The sequence below is a fragment of the Grammomys surdaster genome, unplaced genomic scaffold, assembly GCF_004785775.1.
Source record: "Grammomys surdaster isolate TR1022 unplaced genomic scaffold, NIH_TR_1.0 165, whole genome shotgun sequence".
Classification (NCBI taxonomy): Eukaryota; Metazoa; Chordata; class Mammalia; order Rodentia; family Muridae; genus Grammomys; species Grammomys surdaster.
In genome coordinates, this window is record NW_021604613.1 from 6,924,661 (window position 1) to 6,946,055 (window position 21,395).

Sequence of the window (21,395 nt, forward strand, 5' to 3'; positions counted from 1 at the left end):
GTAGAGCTTAAAACAGGGTAGCAAAACCTATAGCTAAAAGGTAGGTCTGTTGTGGATTGCCCTTTGCTTTAAAGTTTTAAAATTTTACTATATAAAAATATAGTTTTACTTTGCTAAAAAGTTCTTATTTTTCTGGATGTCATTTTTGTAATCTGCACTGCATAGAAAAACTATTCAAAAGCTGAACAGTGGGGCAGATAGTTGGCGTCTTTGCTTTGTCTCACATGATGATTAGGGGCTGAGAATGGGGCAATTCATTACATCATCTTCTTTACACAAACAATATAGTAATTAAACTGTTTTATTCTCTTTGTATTACTTTGATCATTACAATTTCTCAAATATAAGAAAGAAAAACTAGCTTACTGTATTATAAACGGTCATTATTGTTGCACATAATGCACTCTTAATTTATTTCCTTCTGAAATTTTTTGTTTTTTTTTTGTCTTCTGTCCCAAAGAAGATAAGATGTTCTACTATAATGAATGTGTCATTGTGTTTTATCTGACCTCTTAAAACAATCTGAGATGTCATTTGAGAATATTTTAAGTGTACAAACATTATTTTGTTAATAGAACATTTCATTTCATACTTTAGCTATAAAACATTGTCTTCTTAAAAGTTTTTAGTCTTATTGAGACCACACATAGACTGTATTAACAGTTTCTTGATGTTTTCAAAGCATATACCAACTAAATTTGATTGATCTAGTGTCATTTTAGTAACAAAACTTTAACTTCAAGCCATCTTTCCTTGTATTTCACTTGTTTTGCCTTGTTTGAGATATTTATGGGCAGGTACAGATAAATATCTTGCCATATAAATAAAAACAGGTTGAAAATCTATAGATCAATGGCACATTTTACTGGCCAAAGTGTTTTTATTTCAATTAAAAGTAAATATTTTTCAAAGAATGAGTTTTGCAAACTTTTTGGCTCTATCAAACTGGTGAGTTTTCCTAATGGCTACAATGCATGTATCACATGTGAAAAACCTTGTGAATTTTAGCATTCATTCCTTTATTTGCAAACTAGTACATTTTTGTTTTTCTGAATTGCTTTGCTTGTGTTTGCTGCTGAATTTCTTGTCCACACTCAAAGAAACTTCCCCATCTTCTCAAAAGAAACTTAACATTTGCACGTACAGTGAAGATGTGTTTCTGTTGCTTGGCTTTGCTTTATTTCTGTCCTGAATGCTTCTCATGAACAAACTAAATGATTTCTACTTTGTGAACATTATGATGATCTGTGGCTTATATTTATTCTTTCATTATTTTTGACATTATTTTACAGTTGGCATTGAGGTTTTTAACTCATCTGACTGGTAGAGCATAAGTAAAATGAGGCAAGATGTTTTATTTACATGTTCTGCTCTCTTCTTTCATTGAGTATGGACAAGAAATTCAGCAGAAAACATAAGCAAAGCAATTCAGAAATAAAATGTATTAGTTTTCAAATAAAGGAATGAATGCTAAAACTGTATGCTGCAGTTTTGTCTTGCTGTTGTCTATGTGTGTGTGTGCATGTGTGTGTGTTTGTCTTAAGAAAAATATTTATTTTTCCATGTTAGTTATAATTACAGTCCCTCTGTAGATTCTTGCTCTAAATAGCCACAGAGAGCACTGGCCCAGTACCTGTCCTGTGCTGTGAAGGATAGAATGAAAGCTCTCATCTCTCTATCTAGTAGAGACATTCAAAGGACTCTAAACATTCTACAGAGTACAGATGATGGCGTTTGAGAAGGTAGCACACCAGGTCAGAATCAAGACAGACATTGGCAACACTCTAAACTAAATGCTGAATCAAGACTTCATTACAGCCAACAGCAACATCATGTAACCAAGGACTCTGAACCGATTGGCTCTGCATAGCATGGATGTTACCAGAGATTCACTCAATTTTTATCACAATAGCAAACACTGATTATAGATGTTCTTCTGTTGGCATCAATGAGAAGAACCAATTAAGCTTCTTCACTTTTCAGGTCACCAGAGATATGACATTCTCAGAGCCATGGATTGTCCTAGACCATGACCCAGAGACAACTGTGACTAGAGGACAGAAACTTACTTAGAGGGTGAAAGGTTATCCTTTGTCACTGGATAAGGCAGATATCTGATCAAGAAGTGAATATTTTAAAAACTATTCCTTAATAAAGTTTAATAAGTATGTCTTGTTTACAGTTTTGTTTCACAATACATTCATTACATGTCTGAATCATATCTTCAAAATCTCAAACTGTGTGTATTGGTCAGATGTGTATATTTGAAAAGATAGCTTCTGGTTTCCATCTGCGCCTGGAGCTGACCATGTATCACAGCTCTCTATATCCAAATACCACTAGGAGAAAGCTGGTCACCAAAGAGCTCTGACAGACCCGAGAGCACAGATGAGACCACCACTTCTGCTCAAATTCCTGGCCCAAGAGGGTTCTGCTCAGAGCCATCAAGGCACAGGAACCAAGGGACTGCCTGGGACAAGATCCTTCCAGTTTCCTTCTACAACCTGGAGTTAACGCTGTGCCCCAGTTCTTTGTACTCAAATCCTGCCTGGAGAGAGCACTCCGAGGAGTGCTGACACACAAGGGACCTTCCAAGAGTCCTCAGGACACAGGAATCTAGGAGCAGTCTGAGACAGGATCCTTCCAGTTTTCATCTGCCCCTGGAGGTGCCCCTGTGCTACAGCTCTCAATACACAAATCCTACTGGAAGAGAACTGGTCTCGAAGCAGTTCAGACACACCTGTAATCACAGGTAAGACCAACGATTCTGCTCCTAGAAAACTGCTCGGAGCCCTCATGACACAGGAGCCTGGGACAGGATCCTTCTGGTTTCCATCTGCACCCAGAGCTGACTCTGTGCCAAAGCGCTCCATACCCAAATAACTTCTGGAAAGAACTAGTCTTCTAGGAGGGCTGACAAAAAGGCTTACAGGAGGGAGAAGCGACAGTAAGAGAGAGCAAGACCAGATAACACCAGAGATAACCAGATGGCTAGAGACAAGTGCAATAACATAACCGACAGAAACCAAGGCTACTTGGTATCAGTAGAAGCCAGTTCTCCCACCACAGCAAGCCCTTGATATCTTCAACACACTGGAAAAGAAAGATTTGATTATAAATCACTTAAAAGTAACTCCTTTAAAGAAATACAGGAGAACACAGGTAAACAGACAGAAGCCCTTAAAGAGGAAACACAAAAATCCTTTAATGAATTATAGGAAAACACAGATACACAGATGAAGGAATTGAACAAAACCATCCAGGATGTAAAAATGGAAATAGAAACAATAAAGAAACCACAAAGAGAGACAACCCTAGAGATAGAAAAACAAGGAAAGAGAACAGGAGTCATAGATGCAAGCATCACCAACAGAATACAAGAGATAGATGAGGGAATCTCATGTGCAGAAGTTTCCATAGAAAACATTGTCACACAGTCAAAAAAATGCAAAATACAAAAAGCTCCTAGCCCCAAACATTAAGGAAATTCAGGACATAATGAGAAGACTAAACATAAGGATAATAGGTATAGAAAAGAATGAAGAGTCCCAACTTAAAGGGCCAGTAAATATCTTCAACAAAATTATAGAAGAAAATCTCCCTAACCTAAAGAAACAGGTACCCATGAACATACAAGAAGCTCACAGAACTCCAAATAGACTGGACCAAAAAAGAAATTCCACATGTCACATAATGATCAAAACAACAAATGTGTCATTTCCATAATTTCTTTCTCAGCCAGTTTATCTTTTGAGTAGAGGAAGGCTACTGATTTGCTTGAGTTAATTTTATATCCAGCCACTTTGCTAAAGTTGTTTATCAGGTTTAGGAGTTCTCTGGTGGAAGTTTTGGGGTGGAAGTCAAGAAGTGGATGCTGATAAGAGCCTGATATAGATGTCTTTTCAGAGGTATGCAAGAGTCTGATATATTCAGAGGCAAATGCTCACAGCTAACCTTTGAACTGATCATGGGGTTCCCAATGGAGGAGTCAGAGTGAAGACTGTTGGAGCTGAAAGGGTTTGCAGCCCCATGAGGAGAGCAACAATACCAACCAACCAGAGCTCCCAGGGTCTAAACCACCAGCCTGGGAGCACTTACGGAGGGATTCACGGCTTCAGCTGTATATGTAAGAGTGGAGGGCCCTGCTGGGCATAGGTGAGAGAAGAGATCCTTGGTCTCATGAAGGCTGGACACCCCAGGGGGGTGGGAATTTGAGGGTGGGGGGTGGTGGGAGTGGGGTAGGTAGATTGGGGTACATTGACAGAGAAGCAGGAGGAGGGGTGAGGGGATAGGGAGTTCCTGGGTGGGTGGGGGATGGGGTAAGGGGATAACATATGAAATGTAAATAAAACATCCAATAAAAAATACAGCAAAAAACCCAAAAAAAAACAAATGTACAAAACAAAGAAAGAATATTAAAAGCAGTAAGGGAAAAAAGGTCAAGTAACATATAAAGGCAGACTTGTCAGTATTATACTATACTTCTCAACAGAGACTATGAAAGTTAGAAGATCCTGGGCAGATGTCATACAGACACTAAGAGAACACAAAGGCCATCTCAGCCTGCTATACCCAGCAAAACTCTCAATCACCATAGATGAAGACACCAAGATATTCAAGGGCAAAACCAAATATACACAATATCTTTCCACAAATTCAGCACTACAAAGGATAATACACAAAAAACTTCAAGACAAGGAGGAAAACTACTTCCATGAAAGAGCAAGAAAGTAATCTATTTTCAACAAAACCAAAATAAGATAGCCACACAAACATAATTCCCACTATAACAACAAAAATGACAGGAAGCAACAATTACCTTTCATTAATATCTCTTAACATCAATGGACTCCATTCCCCAATAAAAAGACATAGACTAACAGACTGGATGCATAAATAGGATCCAGCATTTTGCTGCATACAAGAAACGCACCTCAGTGAAAAGAGCCACTACCTCAGAGTAAAAAGCTGGAAAAATATTTTCCAAGCAAATGGTCTCAAGAAACAAGCTGGAGTAGCCATTCTAATATTGAATAAAATCAACTTTCAACCAAAAATTATTTAAAAAGATAAGGGATGACATTTCATACACATTAAAGGAAAAAATCTACCAAGATGAACTCTCAATTGTAAACATCTATGCGCCAAATGCAAGGGCACCCACATTCATAAAAGAAACTTTACTAAAACTTAAAGCACACACTGCATCTCACACAATAATAGTGAGAGACTACAACACACCACTCTCAACAATAGACAGATCATGGAAACAGAAACTAAACAGAGACACAGTGAAACTGTAAGGAGCAAAATGTAAAGTGATATCATGGATGAATGTGGCCGTGAAGGGCAAGCCTGGGAACATGTGCAAGCGTATAAGTTGGGGAAAGATGAACGCCCAATGGAGTAGTATATGCACACCTTAAATATGATTGGCTAAGAGGTATCCATGGAGACTAAGCCTAAGCATTTGTGTGCCCTCATTTGTGACTGGCTTAGAGGTAACCATGGAAATTGTGCCCAAGCATGTGTATCCCTGTGTGTGTGTGTGTGTGTGTGTGTGTGTGTGTGTGTGTGTGTGTAAAGGTGATAAGGTAAATGTGTCAATACTGATTGGCTGTTTCCTGAGAGGCTCTGCCAGATCCTGACAAATACAGATACAGATGGTCGACAGGCTGAGCACAGAGACCACAATAGAGGAGATAGTGGAATGACTGAATGATCTGAAGGTACCTTATCTGGCATCAATGGGAGGGGAAGCCCTTGGTCCTGTGAAGGCTTGATGTCCCAGTGTAAAGGAATGCTAGGGCAGTGAGGAGGGAGTGAGTGGGTGGGTGGGGCAGCACCATCATAGAAGCAGGGTAAGGGAGAATGGGAGAGGGGGTTTCCATAGGACAAACTGGGAAAAGGGGTAACATTTGAAATGTTAAAAAAAATATATCCAATTCAAAATATAAAAAAATTAGAAGTAAAATTAAAAAATACAAAAATGGAGGGCAATTTTTTTATATTTGACTTCTACTATAACTTTATGTTAGCCACTATTTTTGTGTTAATGTAAATATTGTATGTATTATACATCTATATATATGTTACTATTTTAATATAAATATGATATATATGTATATATACATATATATATATACACACACACACACACACATGTAGAGGGAAATTTTCTCCACAAGTCAGGAGGAGCTAAGGTGGGAGGAGTAAGGAGAGGAAGAGGAGAAGGAAGAGGAAGGGGAGAGAGATATAGGAGGATGAAGAGCCACGCAGTTATGGAGAGCAGTCCTGGATAAAAACTTATATTTAGGTAAACTAATTGGGAAACACCTCTAAATGGGCTTATAGTTATTGAACACTACCAAATATATAAAACCTTTGATTAACATTTAAACTTTAGTGTCTCATTTTCTACCAGGTTGAGAGGATGGAGGGGTGGTCTGGGAACAGCCCAGCTTTGTGGAGACAGTGTGGAAGAGTGGCAGAGCCATCTCCCACGCTGGCTCGTGGGTGGCAGGGCCGGTGTCGCTGGTCACCTGAGCAGACCGCCTGAACTCAGCATCAGCAGTAAGCCACCACTGCTCATGGCTGCAGGCCTAGGCTAGTCAGGAACATGATGGCTGATTGAAAAAAGTCAGATTGGATGTAACCGATTTAAATATCTCTTGCAACACACACATCCATAGTTATACACATATGCATATAATTTAACTTTCATGCTTTATGACTGGCTCTTTCTATATTTCTTGTGTTCTTTTTGTTTTGTTTTATTTATTTTGGTTCATTTTAAAAATTACTGGTTAACCTCACTGGACAATATGCAAGCTATATAGCTCAATAATGTTGACATTGGTGGTTATTTAAGATATAATTAGGAAAGGGATTAACCTATATTTAAATAAGTGAGAAACAAAGTAAATGATCCTCAATAATATCAGATTTAATCAAAGCACAGTTATAGTTTTTTAAATTGAATTTACGCCCTCCATTTTTCTCCACGTTTTCATACACGTTAATAAACATAGACAATATACCCTAACACAAATAATTGTATTATATACTAAATAATACACTAATTTCATAACTATTATTAGCTTTTGAATTTGAATGTAATATTTAGTGATCTTTATGTAAAAGCTCTTTTGATTATTCTTTAAGTACAAATTTACATGGAGTAAAGCCAATTTTGTTGTCATTTTAGATATATCGCATAATTACAGGTCTTCATATATTGAGAGAATGTCTTACTTTTGGTTTGAAACGATTATTATTCTTTTGGTTCTCATACTTCTCATTTCTAACTTGTATTTTATCCGTTTTGGAATTTTCTTCAGGATTATTTTTTTCTCTGTTCGAATCAAGCTCCAGATGTGCAGTAGTATCGAGTATGGAATACTGCTAACCACCATGTTATTGGTGTGTACACCCACATCTGTACTCCTAGACTTCCTCTGAGCTGCACAGTTATATATAGTGCATAGCTGCAGCAAATGCAGGAGTCCAGTTACAGGATGTTGTTTTTCCACTCACCCTATCTTTCTCAGGTTTCAGCCTCAGCCATTACAGCATAAGTTTTCCTCTTCCTAAGATTAGATGTCTGGCTGGGTACCTTAGAGGGATCAAATGCTCAGCTGACCTTACTACTTAAAAAACCTGATTTAGAAGCAAGCACATACTCCAGCCTTTGCTGAACTCTGGCCATACCTTTTCCAGTTAACATGATCCATGTGCTGTATCTAGTCATCCTGGGATTTATTTCACAATTCCTAATGTAGAAACAGCCAACACCTCTGAAACGGTTGACTGTGAAATGAGTAGCACTGACATACTCAAAATGAGTTAAACTGAATGCATGATATGTAAATAACGAAAATGATCACATTTGCACTTTATAGTTGTTAAGAGAGAGGATGATGGGATGCAGTAGTCAGAGAGAAGTCATTATAATTTGACAGCTACATAGGATATGTTTTACTGTGGTGTGTTTAAAGAAGAATTAGTGCAGAATGTGGGTTTTATGAGCTGTGTGAAGCAGTGAAAAAGAGGAATGAAAGAATGCTAAGAAAGCAGAGTTCCTTTTACCATATTTACTGTTTATATTAGTGCTTATTTCTTACTTAGCTTTGTAAAAGTTTGCTATGTGAAGTTTTGCTTAGGTAGGTATTTTTGAAGTTATAGTCTATATTTTGACAATGGGAAAAAGTTTTCTCTAAATTTGAGGTCATGGGTTGTTTTATATTACATTTTTTCTTTCTCTACTTCCAAAGAAAAGGCTAGAAATACTACCCAGGATGAGACATTTAAATTATGTAGATATTAACTCATTCCAGTGAAAATTAAAGAGATGTCATTCACAGCCTTCAGACTTAGAAATAAATACTTACTAAGCATTAGGTTTTCAGTGAAACTATACTAAGCTAATTAGTTATGGGAAGATAAAATCAACTAATAAGCATCTTATACATTGTCTCTGTCTTCTTTTGTCACCTGTATTTCTTCATAAATATCCATCTCTTGTAGAGAAGATCAAACATTTTATAGGATAAGAGGTTGCATGGCTCAGATCTTTTGAGGGACATCAAAGAAATGACTGTACTAAATAGTAATGAATCCATAAAACCATGATATCATATGACAGTTTAGAGGATCTGGCCTTGTAATGAGGTAGGAAGAACAAGAAACTTTAAATTGTGCTTCACTGACTTTATTCCTAGTGTTGAGTAGTGACTGAACAAACCCAAAATCAGTGCAGCTCAATCTTCTATACAGCTTTCCTCTCTGTATAGATGAATACTAAGAAAGACAAAGGTATTTACTTTAGTGTATAATTTGTGTATCATTAAGAGTCGTACAAATCAAAGCTTATGTTAATGGTATGACTTGGTTCATGAAAGTCATTAGGAGCAGAAACAAGCTTCATAGATTACAAAAGATATTAGGAGAAAATCATTTTGTGAACATATAGGAGGTTGAAGACTTCTCATTTCTGGTACAATAGAAAAAATGTCTTAGATAACATCTCCCATTGTTCTAACAAGGACAATAATCTGAGCAAGCCATGCTACAGTTACAGAAAATTAATATCATAGGGCAAGATAGCCAAAACTAGAGAGACAGAGAAATGTGTACAGACCTACATTTTCTCTGGACCAGAAGCTAATGCCTATTATGCTAGACTTGGTATTGGGGGGAAAAAAACATGTCCAACACACAAACTAATGTATTGTTGCTGATTCAGTGGAAAGTGGATTAAAATTAAAAATTCTGAAAAGATCCAGAGTATGAGGAACCCACAAGATTCTTACTTTTCCCATCAGAAAACTTAATGGGCTCTCTGTAGCAATAGTGGAGAAGAATACTTTCACACCCCAGTGTATGGAAAGGAAATGTGATCATTAAAAACAATATCCAGGGTTGTCTCTTCTCTCTCGCATACCTAGCCTCAGGGAAACAATTTGATGAGAAACTAACCTATTGAGGGTTTTTCCCCACAGAGTAAGTATACTGAGAAATGGAAAATGTACAACTTGGACTCATTTTCAACTAACCTTAACCTGAAGACCATAGTCCATCCTCGTCTCCAAGCACTATCAGCACATCAGGAGAACACCAGGATAATAACAGAGTTTTGGGGTTAACAAACTGCAAGATGCAGACACACTTGAGGAAAAGCCCAAGACAGTAATACAGGCACAAACATAAACATAAAGACAAACATTAGGCCCTTGCAGAACACCCACAGCAACCAGCAGTTCCTACCCAATTAAAGGAAAGCTTCACACTACAAACCTATTCTCATTCATCTATCTAACTTAGACTTATAAATATATGGTAAATCAGTCATTTTAAATGCAAATCCTCTAAACATAGCAATGAAGATGGACTCATAGTATACAGAGTCATATTCAACTATAAATTATCTAGGAAAAAAGTAGAGCTCAAAGTATGAAATGAAAACTTTATTTACAATTCTTAATATTTCTCTTATCAGATAATGAGAGAGACAATACCTCAACTATAGATATGTCATACCACCCACTAAAACCTCCAGTTTAAGAAATGAGCTGTGTCATGTTGAATCATTGAACAAAGGGGTCACATGGGTACCATTCAACATCATAGGCTATATTCAAGGCTACTGATTACTTTTCATATCCTAAAGTTAGGCCCTAAAGCCTAAGGCAAAACTTACTTATGTCACCAAATATAAAGAAGTTAAACTGATACGTAACTAGAAGCTTCACTTCTACTGACAAGCATTCATGACATTGGAAGATACTCGAAGGGTTCTGAAAGAGAAAGTTAAATATCAACAGCATCCAGCTACAAACACTAAAAACCTATGATAATGACATTCCTATGGTATATATTGGTACAGTAGTAGCACAAATGTCATGATAGTAACTAATCACTGTTTTTAATTGAATTTAAGACCCACATCATGTGACAGTGCAAAAGTAATCAAGATTTTACAATTATGCAGGCGATTGGTTTAAAGGAAATCTTATTACTATTTTACTGACAAAGGAATACAGCAAGAAAATGACTCCTGGTGGTATATTGTAATACATATATCAATGTTTCATTTAACTCTCATTAGAAAAGCTTATTTTTTTGAAGTAGATTGAGAAATATACAAAGACCCACAACATGTCAATGTACAGAGGATGAAAAACTATTAATTCTCAATACTAAATGGGATGTCTTTATCAAACCTCTTCTCTCAAGGATCTGGGATCCATGTGGAAGAGAAGGCAGAAAGATTTTAAGAGCTGGGACTGATGGATGACTTGAAGCAGTGTCTCCTAAATACAATATAACTGGTGCACATATAAACTCACAAACACTGTGGAAGCATAAGCAAAACTTGCAGAGATTCAAAGACATTTGCAATTGACAACTGCTTGCAAAGGAAAAATCATTTTTCTCCAATGGAGTACCGGGAAACCGTTAATCTTCTCCTCCTCCAATACCAGTCCATGAGTATTATCCCCAACTATGTATCAAACAGCTTGCTGTTGCTGGTCCTGCTTGTCTATTGACATTTCTATGGGTTATTACAGATTCTGGTGGCACACCCAGCTTTCTTCCCTCTTGTGAATATTTCAAGCTCACTTCTAGAAAACTCCACTCCTTAGTGTTAGTTCCTGATATTTAGAAACACATTACACCTCTGACTCCTAGTGAAACAGAATAAGTAATTTAAATTCTCCCTACCAAAATAAAATTCCAGTGCTAGATGTTTTTAGCACAGAATTTGACCAGACTTTCAACACTCAACATGAACACTTCCCAAAGTATTCAATAAAGTAGAAACAGAAGGAACATTCTCCAATACAGCTACAATAATAGTTCAAACACATAACAACTCCCATAAGAAAGAGAATTACAGATCAATTTCCTTTATAAGTATAGATGCAAAAAGAAAAAAAACTCAGTAAAATACTTGGAAACAAAATCCAAGAATATGCTCAAAGATCATCACCATCAATTAAGCTTAATCTGAGACGCATAGATAGTTCCTTTTACAAATATCAATAAATATAACCTATCGTATAAACAGACTGAAATATAAAAAATACATTATCATCTCAATAGAAGCACAAAAGACCATTGAAAAAATTCAATGCCACTACATATAAAAGTCTGAGAGAGATTCGACATATAAGGACATTGTATAATAAAGGCAGTTTACAGCAAGACCATACCCAAAATAAATTTAATGGAGAGAAACTCAAAGCATTTGCTTTAAAATCAGAAACAAGAAAAGGTTGTGTTCTCACTCCACATTTAATCAATATAGTACTTGAAGTCTTAGCTGGAACAATAAAACAACAAAAGGAAATAAAGGGTATACAAATAGAAAGGGAAAAGTCAACATATCTTGTTTGCAGATGATGTGATGGTAAACACATGTGACTCTTACTTTTCTACTGAGAAATGCCTACAGATGATAAATATTAAGCAATGTTCCAGAACAAAAAATCAGCAAACAATAGTGATAGCCTTCTTATAGTATAGACAAATGACTAAAGAAGAAATAAGGGAAACAACACCTTTTAAAATAGCCTTGGTTATTACGAAGTATCTTGGGGGTAAGTCAAACCAAACAAATAAAAGTCTTGTATGATAAAAACTTAAAGACATTGAAATTTTCAAGAAGATATCAGAAGATGGAAAGTTCTTCCATGCTCATGGATTGTTTGAATTAATATAGTAAAAGTGGGTATACTACCAAAAGCAATATACAAATCAATGAAATTCCTATAAAACCTCCAACTCAATTAGTTACAGAATTTGAAAGAATAATTTTCCATTTCATATGGAAACACACACACACACCAGGATAGATAAAATAATCTTAAACAATGAAAAGAACAAAGTGTCACTATCCCTGCCTGTAAATTGTACTGTGGAGGAATCATAATAAAAAAAAAGCAAGATACTGACACAAGAACAGACACGTTTAATAGTGGAATTAAACTGAAATCTGAACATAACTCCACTCACCTATGGACAATGATTTTTAATAAAGAAACAAGAAAAACACACTGAGAAAAAAAACCCAGAATCTTCAACAAATGTTGCTTGTCAACTTGGATGGCTGAATGTTAAATTGAATGACTGCATGCAGAAAAATGTAAATAGAATAATATCTATCCATCATCCCACACAAACTGTAAATGAATCAAAGAACTAAACATAAAACTAGAGACACCGAACGTGGTATAAGATAAATTAGAGAAAAGTCTTGAATGCATTGGTACATGAGACATCTTCTTAACATAATACTAATACTAATAGTGCTGGCACTAATATCAACCATTGAGACATGAAATCTCAGTAAACTGAAAGCTTCAGTAAGGCAAAGGACACCATCAATAATGCAAAGTGGAAGGCTACAGAATGGGAAAAGACTTTGCCAATTATATATTTGATAGAGAGCTAGTAGATACATATATATTTCACTGATAAGCAAGCTATAATCCATAGAGCCAGAGATTAAGTATATAGTAAGAGATGATATTTTGGGGAGGGATGGGCATCCGTATGAAGAGGAAATAGTTAAGAGTGGATGTGTTTGAGGGTTACAAGAATAGGAAGATCAAATAGTAGTAGGGAAGAGTGGGGCAAGAAGGAGTACAGGAAGGAAAAATTAAAACTAAAGCCCATTTAAGGGGTTTTGTTAAAACATAATCCAGTAGCAACTTTCTAAAATATACACTTATATTAAGATGATCTAAATGAAATCACTAAATAAGAGAGAAGATGGGTTTCCAACTGGATATCTCTCATTATCAAATGAAGCTTCCCAGGATTACATCTAATGAAGTTGTTGACAAAGTGATTTCATGGTTCTTCTTTACCCAAACAAACAAAGCCAAGGCTGTTGTTCGATCTCCATCAACCTGTGTCATGGCTTTATTGCTGAAGACAACATCTATGCAACTCAGTGAACACTGAGAACTTGAGCTTGTGCTTACATAGAGCCTTTTCCCCTGTGAGCTAATGTTCATGGCACTGGAAGGTACATTGTATGCTTCCAGGATTTAAAGATAAATGGTGACCCAGATGGAGGCTTATCAATCTACAATTATAGCAACCCATCTGCAAGATACACTAGAACAATAGTCCCACAAAGATGGTGTTCCTCCCTAACCAAGATCTGATTTGACTGAGGCCCACTTCATGAGATGGAATTCATATCCAATACTGCTTAGGTGGTCAAGAACTTGAAGCCAAATAGGAGGACCTAGGGAAAAACAAATGCTGGTGTTCTGCTTAAGGAATGTAGCAACAAAATGTTTCCTAATTACATTCTCCAATACTCAGAGCAGTGCCTTGCTCAGCCTGGATTCTCTCCTGTAGCACATGGGAACAAACACAGAAACACGCAGCTGAACAGTGTTGAGAGTGTGAGTAACTTTGCAACACTCAAAACTAAATGGGATTTCTCCATCAAATCCCATCCCTCATCGCTTAGGTGACCCTGTGGAAGAGAGGAAGAGAAGACTGTAAGATCCTGAGGGAATGAAGAACACCAAGGAAATGGGGCCTTCTACAAATAGCAGGACTCAATGACTGTGACAGCTTGCATAGGACCCACACAGATCTGTGCAAGATGAGGTCTCAGTGCTGAGGGATATGGATATACACTCCCAACTCTAACTCTGAAGCTATCTCCAATTGATAATCACTCACAAATAAAATAATTGTTTTTTCTAGCATATTCTCACTGGGGATACAAATCACACTTAAGGGCAGGACTCATGCCCAGGAATAAATAGCCAACATAAAATAAACTCAATGACCTCTTTGGAAGTCCTTTGTCTCATAATGTTTGGCCAGGTCATTTTTTTATTTTATCTTACAGATCCTTTTCATATATATAATAACCTTCATTTTATGGGATTCTTATGTGTATGAATGCACATGTCTCCATGTCTATATGTATTTCTTGTGCTTTTGTGAGGGGATATTTTTGTTCTGATTTGTATGTGTTTGTCTTACTCTGGTTTGTTTTGCTTTGTTTTATCTTATTTCATAATTATTTGTAGCTGTCTGCTTGGATTTTAATGAGTAACGACGGGGTGTGGATAGAGATATGAGTGGAGATAGGGAGGATCTTGGAGCAACTTAGGAGAGAAATCCATAATCAAAATATTTTTTCTGAAAAGAAAAACTATTTTCCAAAAAGTAAAAATAGAAAAAATGAATTAAACATTTAAATGTTAGAAGTTCACCCAACTGCATGATTATAGAAACAGTGACATGACAAATGACTAAGGGACACTAACCATCTTTCTATTAACTCCTCTTGTGAGAAACCAATCTGAGTTTAAATTATAAGAAACACAAAATCAAGGGCATTAATCAATTTTTTTAATATCTAATTTTTATCTTCAGCAAATGAACAGTTCTCTTCACTATTCTAGTAATACTGCCATGTTTGCTGTTAAAGTTATATCCAATAATAATAAAACTTTCACAAACAAAATATGAAGAACAATTATAGGAAATACAGAAATATCTCTTGACATTTTTAGAATGAGAATCATCTTGTCTTCATCCTCTTCTCCATTTTCATACAAAGAAACTTAATCAGATAGGTTACTATACTTCATAGATGGTTAATTAACATGTCTTCATAAAAACAAAAATTAATAAATACATAAATAAATAAATAAATAAATAAATGGAAAAGGTAAAAGAAAATGGAAGGTAAATATATTTTGTCATCTACATTCTTTGAACAAATTAACTGACTTCTTAGAAGACTTTCTTTCTTCCTAAAGGGAAGGAGACACTGGATTTATACCCTATACCTCCACCGTCAAGGTGGGAGAAAATGTTAGTTACACAAAACCCCCAGAAAACACTGTAAATCAGAGTAACAGCCATGAGTATGAAAAAAAGAGTTTTTCCAAAGCCGATATTGCCTAAGCATGTATAAATCTTGGAAAAAATAACATTTTACTTTCAAACAGCTATGCTATCAAAACTTTATGAATAACCCAATCTTTCACATGAGGATATGAAACTCTATTCCTCATACTTGTAAAGCAAACATTTTACTGGTTGAGCTATCATCCTAGTCATTCTGAGATTGTATTTAATTTCTGACTTCTGAATAAATCCTAATTGTTGGCTACAATTTATGTTTTAGAAATTTATATTTAATAATTCAACATATTATAACTAGTGTTTAGGTTCCTAGACCTTAGTCTATGTCCTAAAAGATCTCAAACTATATTTTCATTACTCGTTGAGTTTTTGGATTTAGTGCTTGCTAGTGGACTGGCCGCAGGATATAATTTGTTTGTTTCACAGAGAGCATCATATAGGTGTTACATGTTCTCCATTCTCACTCTTTTCTACTCTCAGTTAGTTCAACCACTGGCCTCTATGATTCATAAGTACCAAAATGACCAGATAACTAACAATTGTTAGTTGTTAGTTGTATGTTGCCTTCTTCTAGTAAAGCAGAGATAAAATGGGTTATCCTGCAAAATATGGCTTCCAGGACTCTAATGCCAATGGAGGATGGTAATAATGGAGGAAGCACACCATTAATCTCACATCTGTCTTCTCTTGCCAGTTTTAGTAAAAAAAAATTTGAAAGGAATATAAGGTACATCAAAACACAACTTCAATTTTTAATTATATTCAATAAGCACAGAAATCAATAATCATGCCTTTCTAAAATTTTCTATATATAGATTTATAAAAATACAATATAGAAGTCCAAAAGTTGGACAATCCATACCAAAAAGGGATTTTTATTGTTATTAACTGAAATTATAATCATTTTATAAGATAAAGACATGAAAAGGTATATTTCATATATTGAATAACATATCAAAAATGTGTTCTGAATTTTAAATTATATCAGTCACCTTTCATAAAACATCTTAGATTCAACATATAAATAGAGGGAGTCAGTCATGAAAATTAGACATTTGTTGGGAGCCGACTCTGAGCAGAAAGCGGTTATCATCTTTACAGCCATCTCAAGCCATATACCCTGACAAGAGACTTATTTTCAACAGCCCACAACAGCTGTGCACACTCTGATAAACATCTTGTTTTTCTCACATATCTTGTTTTGTTGTTTAGTGCCGCCAGCTGTAAGGTACATGTGGTCTCCAGGTTGCTAGGTGCACGTCTCCACACTGTTAGCTAGATACATGTGGTCTCTATGTTGTTAGCTGCACATGGTCTCCTCACTGCTAACTAGGTGCACGTGATATCCACTCTGCAAGGCACATGACGTAATGCCTTCAGCTGTGCTTGTCCACGAGGGCAAGGCATGTGGTAAAGGGTATAAATATCCAGGATTTCCTTTCAATAAACAAGGCTTGATCAGACTCTGTCTTGTCTCCATTCTTCATGTCTCTTGTCCCTCCATTCCCCACTCTCTCTCTTGCTAGACCCTGACCCACAGACCAAAACAACAGCTCGGACTGAGACAAAGTGGCCCCCAAATGTGAGGAAGATGAGTCATTACAGACATTCCTGTTTAAGGTTGACTAGTGTGGAAAATAATATAATCTTCTAGTCTTAATTAAAATATAAATGTGGCGTTGTACAAACGATATTAAATAAAACTTGAGTGAAGAGGATGGAGAGATGTCTCAGCACTAAGAGTACTTGCTTCTTTTACAGGGGATCTGCGTTCAGTTTCTAACACACATGTGGTAGCTTACAGCTGTCTGAAGCTCCAGTGTCATGAGATAATGTGCATCTCCTGACCTCTGTATACTTTAGGCACAGATGCTGTGCTCTTATGTATGAATAGACAAAACACTCATATACACAAAATAAAAATAAATTTTTAAAAATACCATGAGTAGGAACAGATTAATCTAATCTAAATAATAAAATCTTCACATTTCAGGATAAATTTTCCAGAGTATTATTTGTTTGTTCATTTATCTTTACTTATATTTTTAAGAATTGTGTATAAGGAAGGGAAAAAGACGTAGATACAAAAAATTTTGAAAAAAAAGTAAAAAGGAATACAATCAATCTGACAGAAAATGAAAAATGAATAATATTAGAGGGATGGAGGGAAGTAAATACAGGAGAAGAAAGTGTGTAAAACCTCAATATGAATTTCTGAAAAGGACACAAGAAATATTAACTATTTGTGAAACATGCACATATAGTTTTAATGAATGTTTTTCATCTTGGCTAAGTGTACTCCCTACAAGAGCCAAAGACCATCTTAAAAAAAACCCTATAGCAGACCTTAGAATCTCTATTTTATATGTTGATTAGAACTGTCTAAATGACTTCAAAACATACAGCCTATTGTCATTGCTTGTGCTTACCTCCAGAAGTGGAATGTTGCTCCCTATTGATGAAGACAGCATGCATTTTAGAACAGGGCTCAGAGAACCAACTATGCACTAGAACTGATTTGAATGTTCCCTTCCTGACAACTAATATTTTGGTATCAGAAAGTGCTTTACAAGCCTCCAAATGAAGGAGGCAATCAACAGTACTACCCAGATAAGATGTTTATGAACCAATTCATGACAAGTTTGGCATAATAAACCTACAGGCATAATAGTCGCATATATACTTGGTGATAACCATCTGCTCTCTAATTGTACTTAAGACTCACTCAACATAAAGAGTATGATGCATAGTACTGAAAATCTAGCAAACTGCTCAGTGTTAGTGATGTGATTATATGAGGAATGTCTACAGTCACTAATTTATTAAATCATCATAATCCCTAACAACAATTTATAAACATCTGTCTTAATGCCCACAGACAAGTGGAGCCTTTGGCCCTCATTAAAGAAACTTCTCTCTGTAATAGACAGAGACCATTACAGAAAACCACAACCAAATATTGCAGTTTGGGAGCCCAGCTCCAATAGAAACATATACAAAACATTAATGAACCTAAGGCTCAGGAAACATTCCAAAAGAATATGCTGAAGGATTATAAGAACAAGAGAATTGGGGACTTTGCTGTGAGGTAGTGTCCCTTAGTTACATAAGGAGCTACCCCTAAAAAGTCTCATCAACATGGCCACCCAACAAAAAGAACACAAACAAATATGTCAATCTGAGCAGGAAAAGTCTCATGAGGTTTTAACCCCTAACAAAATGTGACAGGTAAAAGAGTAAGGTGGTGAACACCCTCCCGAGGGAAGGACATATCAATGGGCTATCCAGTGTCAAATGATGAATTCTGGAAATATGAATACAAGTTGCATTATATAGACTCAGCAGGTAGTATATACAAATATATGCATATATACATATATATACATATATATGTATATATATATATATATATATATATATATATATATATATGCAGTACTAACTGATGAAAAGAGAGGCAATGAATTTGAAGGAGAGTGGGCAGGGGTATAAGGAAAGATTTGAAGGGAGTAGATGGAAGCAAGAAATGTAATTAAATTATAATCTCAGAAATAAATATAAAAATAATTTTATGTAAGTACTGTATTTACATCTTTATTTCTTCATTCTCCCACTTGTAACTAGACCCATGCCCCTATTCTTAAATTCATGATCCCTTCTTCTACAAATACTTTTATTGCATATACATACACAAACACACACACACATACACACAAACACACACACACAAAGAGAGAGAGATCATCTGAGGGTTTTTTTTAAATGTACATGTATTTATGGCTGAACCTTTGAAATTAGATATTCTCTCAGAGATCTAGCATTTGATGAAGGCTGATTTTTAGTATCTCAGTAGCCACTGATTTCTTTTAAGTTTGTCATCATAGGGCTAAGACCTTGTGGAATGTACCCTATTACATTAGCAAGTCCATTGCTCTTGTTAAAAAGAAAAGCCATATTTCTGAGGCTCATGGGCCCTTGACATTTCTGTAAGCTCTAGACATTTTCTAGCAGCAGGTGTCTTTGTGCTCCTGGCTCTTACAGTCCTTCTACTCTTCTGTGATATTCCCTGAACCCTAGTAAAATAACCTCCAGTCAAGAAGACTATATAATTAAAAGTATATTTTTATTTTGGAGATGGTTAAATAATGAGAAAGCTATGTTACTTAGAACTATATTTTTCCATAATGAAAGACATATACCTTTATATTGGTACCCATAAGGGAAGTAAAATTGAAACAACTTTCTCATAATTTTGTAACATCTTTAAAATACATTACTTATATAGTCATTGTCTCTGAGGGCTGTTGCAATTCCTTTAAAATAGTCCTTATATTGCTATTTTATTTCTTTCATGCATTCACATAATTTATTCACCTATTAACTTTGTATTTCTGGAGTTGAGCCAATGTCTCATGCAAGGTAAGCAACTGTTCATACACCTAAGCTATAACTGAGGCTTTTAAATGTTTTCCATTTTGAAATGTCTCACTCTACTGTCCAGACTAGCAGTGAAATGACTGCATCCAGGCAGGGCTGCAGCTTTCTGACCACATGCTGTATCTAGATGCTGAGATTACAGACCTGCAGAGTTTTGTCACGTCTTGAAAATAAGTTTTCACTTACTGTGCCTAATAATTTGTAATAATTTAAAAAATCTATTTGCCATTCATTCATTCATTTTATTAGGTGGTGACCAGAAGTATATAGCACTGTAGAACAGATCAAACAGTGTTTGGTCATGTGCATAAACTTAGTAAATACCAAATTTTTACAAATTACTTTCAGAAAAGGATACTACATAACCAGACCATCAAAGTTGGAATAAGTCAAGTGATTTTCGTTTTCAGTGAAGGTTCAAGAAATGGAAAGTTCAGTGAGAAACTTCAGTAGTCTTTCCATTTTTCTTTCAGATGAAAATCACCTCAAAACCAGGCAGAACAAGTTTGAATCTGAGATAACAATTCTTGAAACCTACACAGCTCTTGAACAGTTTTCTTCCAGAACTTTCCCCTAGGTGAGAAGCCCCAAGTTTCTCACAAAGACCATATGCAACACACAACATTCACTTCAGTCAACAATTCTGATGAGTAAGTCCAAAATGTCTTGAATGTGCTGGGATCCACAGCTACTAAGCAACACTACCTTGAGTGTATTATATTTATGCCACAGAAGCAACCATAAAACAGCTCTTCTCCATTTCTAACTTCAGTTTGTATTTGGCCAGACGAAAACACACACACACACACACACACACACACACACACTATCTATATGCACATATGTGTGTTCATGTTTGTTGTATGAAGTAATAACTACTTTTAGTTTTTATATTCTAATGGAAGGGATAACTCTTCCCCAAACATTTGTTTTCTCTGCCTGTATACAGATACAAAATGGCAAAAATTTGAGTATCTCATATGCAACAGAGTCTTATTTCTTACTGCTCTGGAGTCTGGGATGTGTATGATCAGGTCTCAAGCAGACTGGCTATCTGGCAAGAGACTGTTTCCTGGTTCATGAATAATGACTTATCCATGCCTTCACAAGACAAAAGCAATAAGGCCCATGGACTTCTTAAATAAGGCCATCAATGCCCTTTTGGAGAACCATAACCTTATTTCCTGATCATCTTCTAAAGAACGTAATGATTTAATTCCATCAATCAAGGGCAGAGTTCATTGTTCAAATGGGGGCTGAGTGTAGATATTCAGAACATAACATTCATAGTACTTTCTGTGAAGCAGCTGTATAGACAAGATGTACATTTCTTAACCCTCATTAGAAATATGTGAAAGAAAATGATTGGGTTGTTTCTAGACTGAGATGATTGATAATCAGACATAGCTTGCCATGCGCTTCCATCCTTGATAATTATTTTAGACAACCCCAGGACTCTGAGACCCCAGAAGATGACTAAATCACAAGGCAGAAGATAATAGCGTCCTGAGATTCCACAATGATTTTATAGATAGGGAAAATCGATT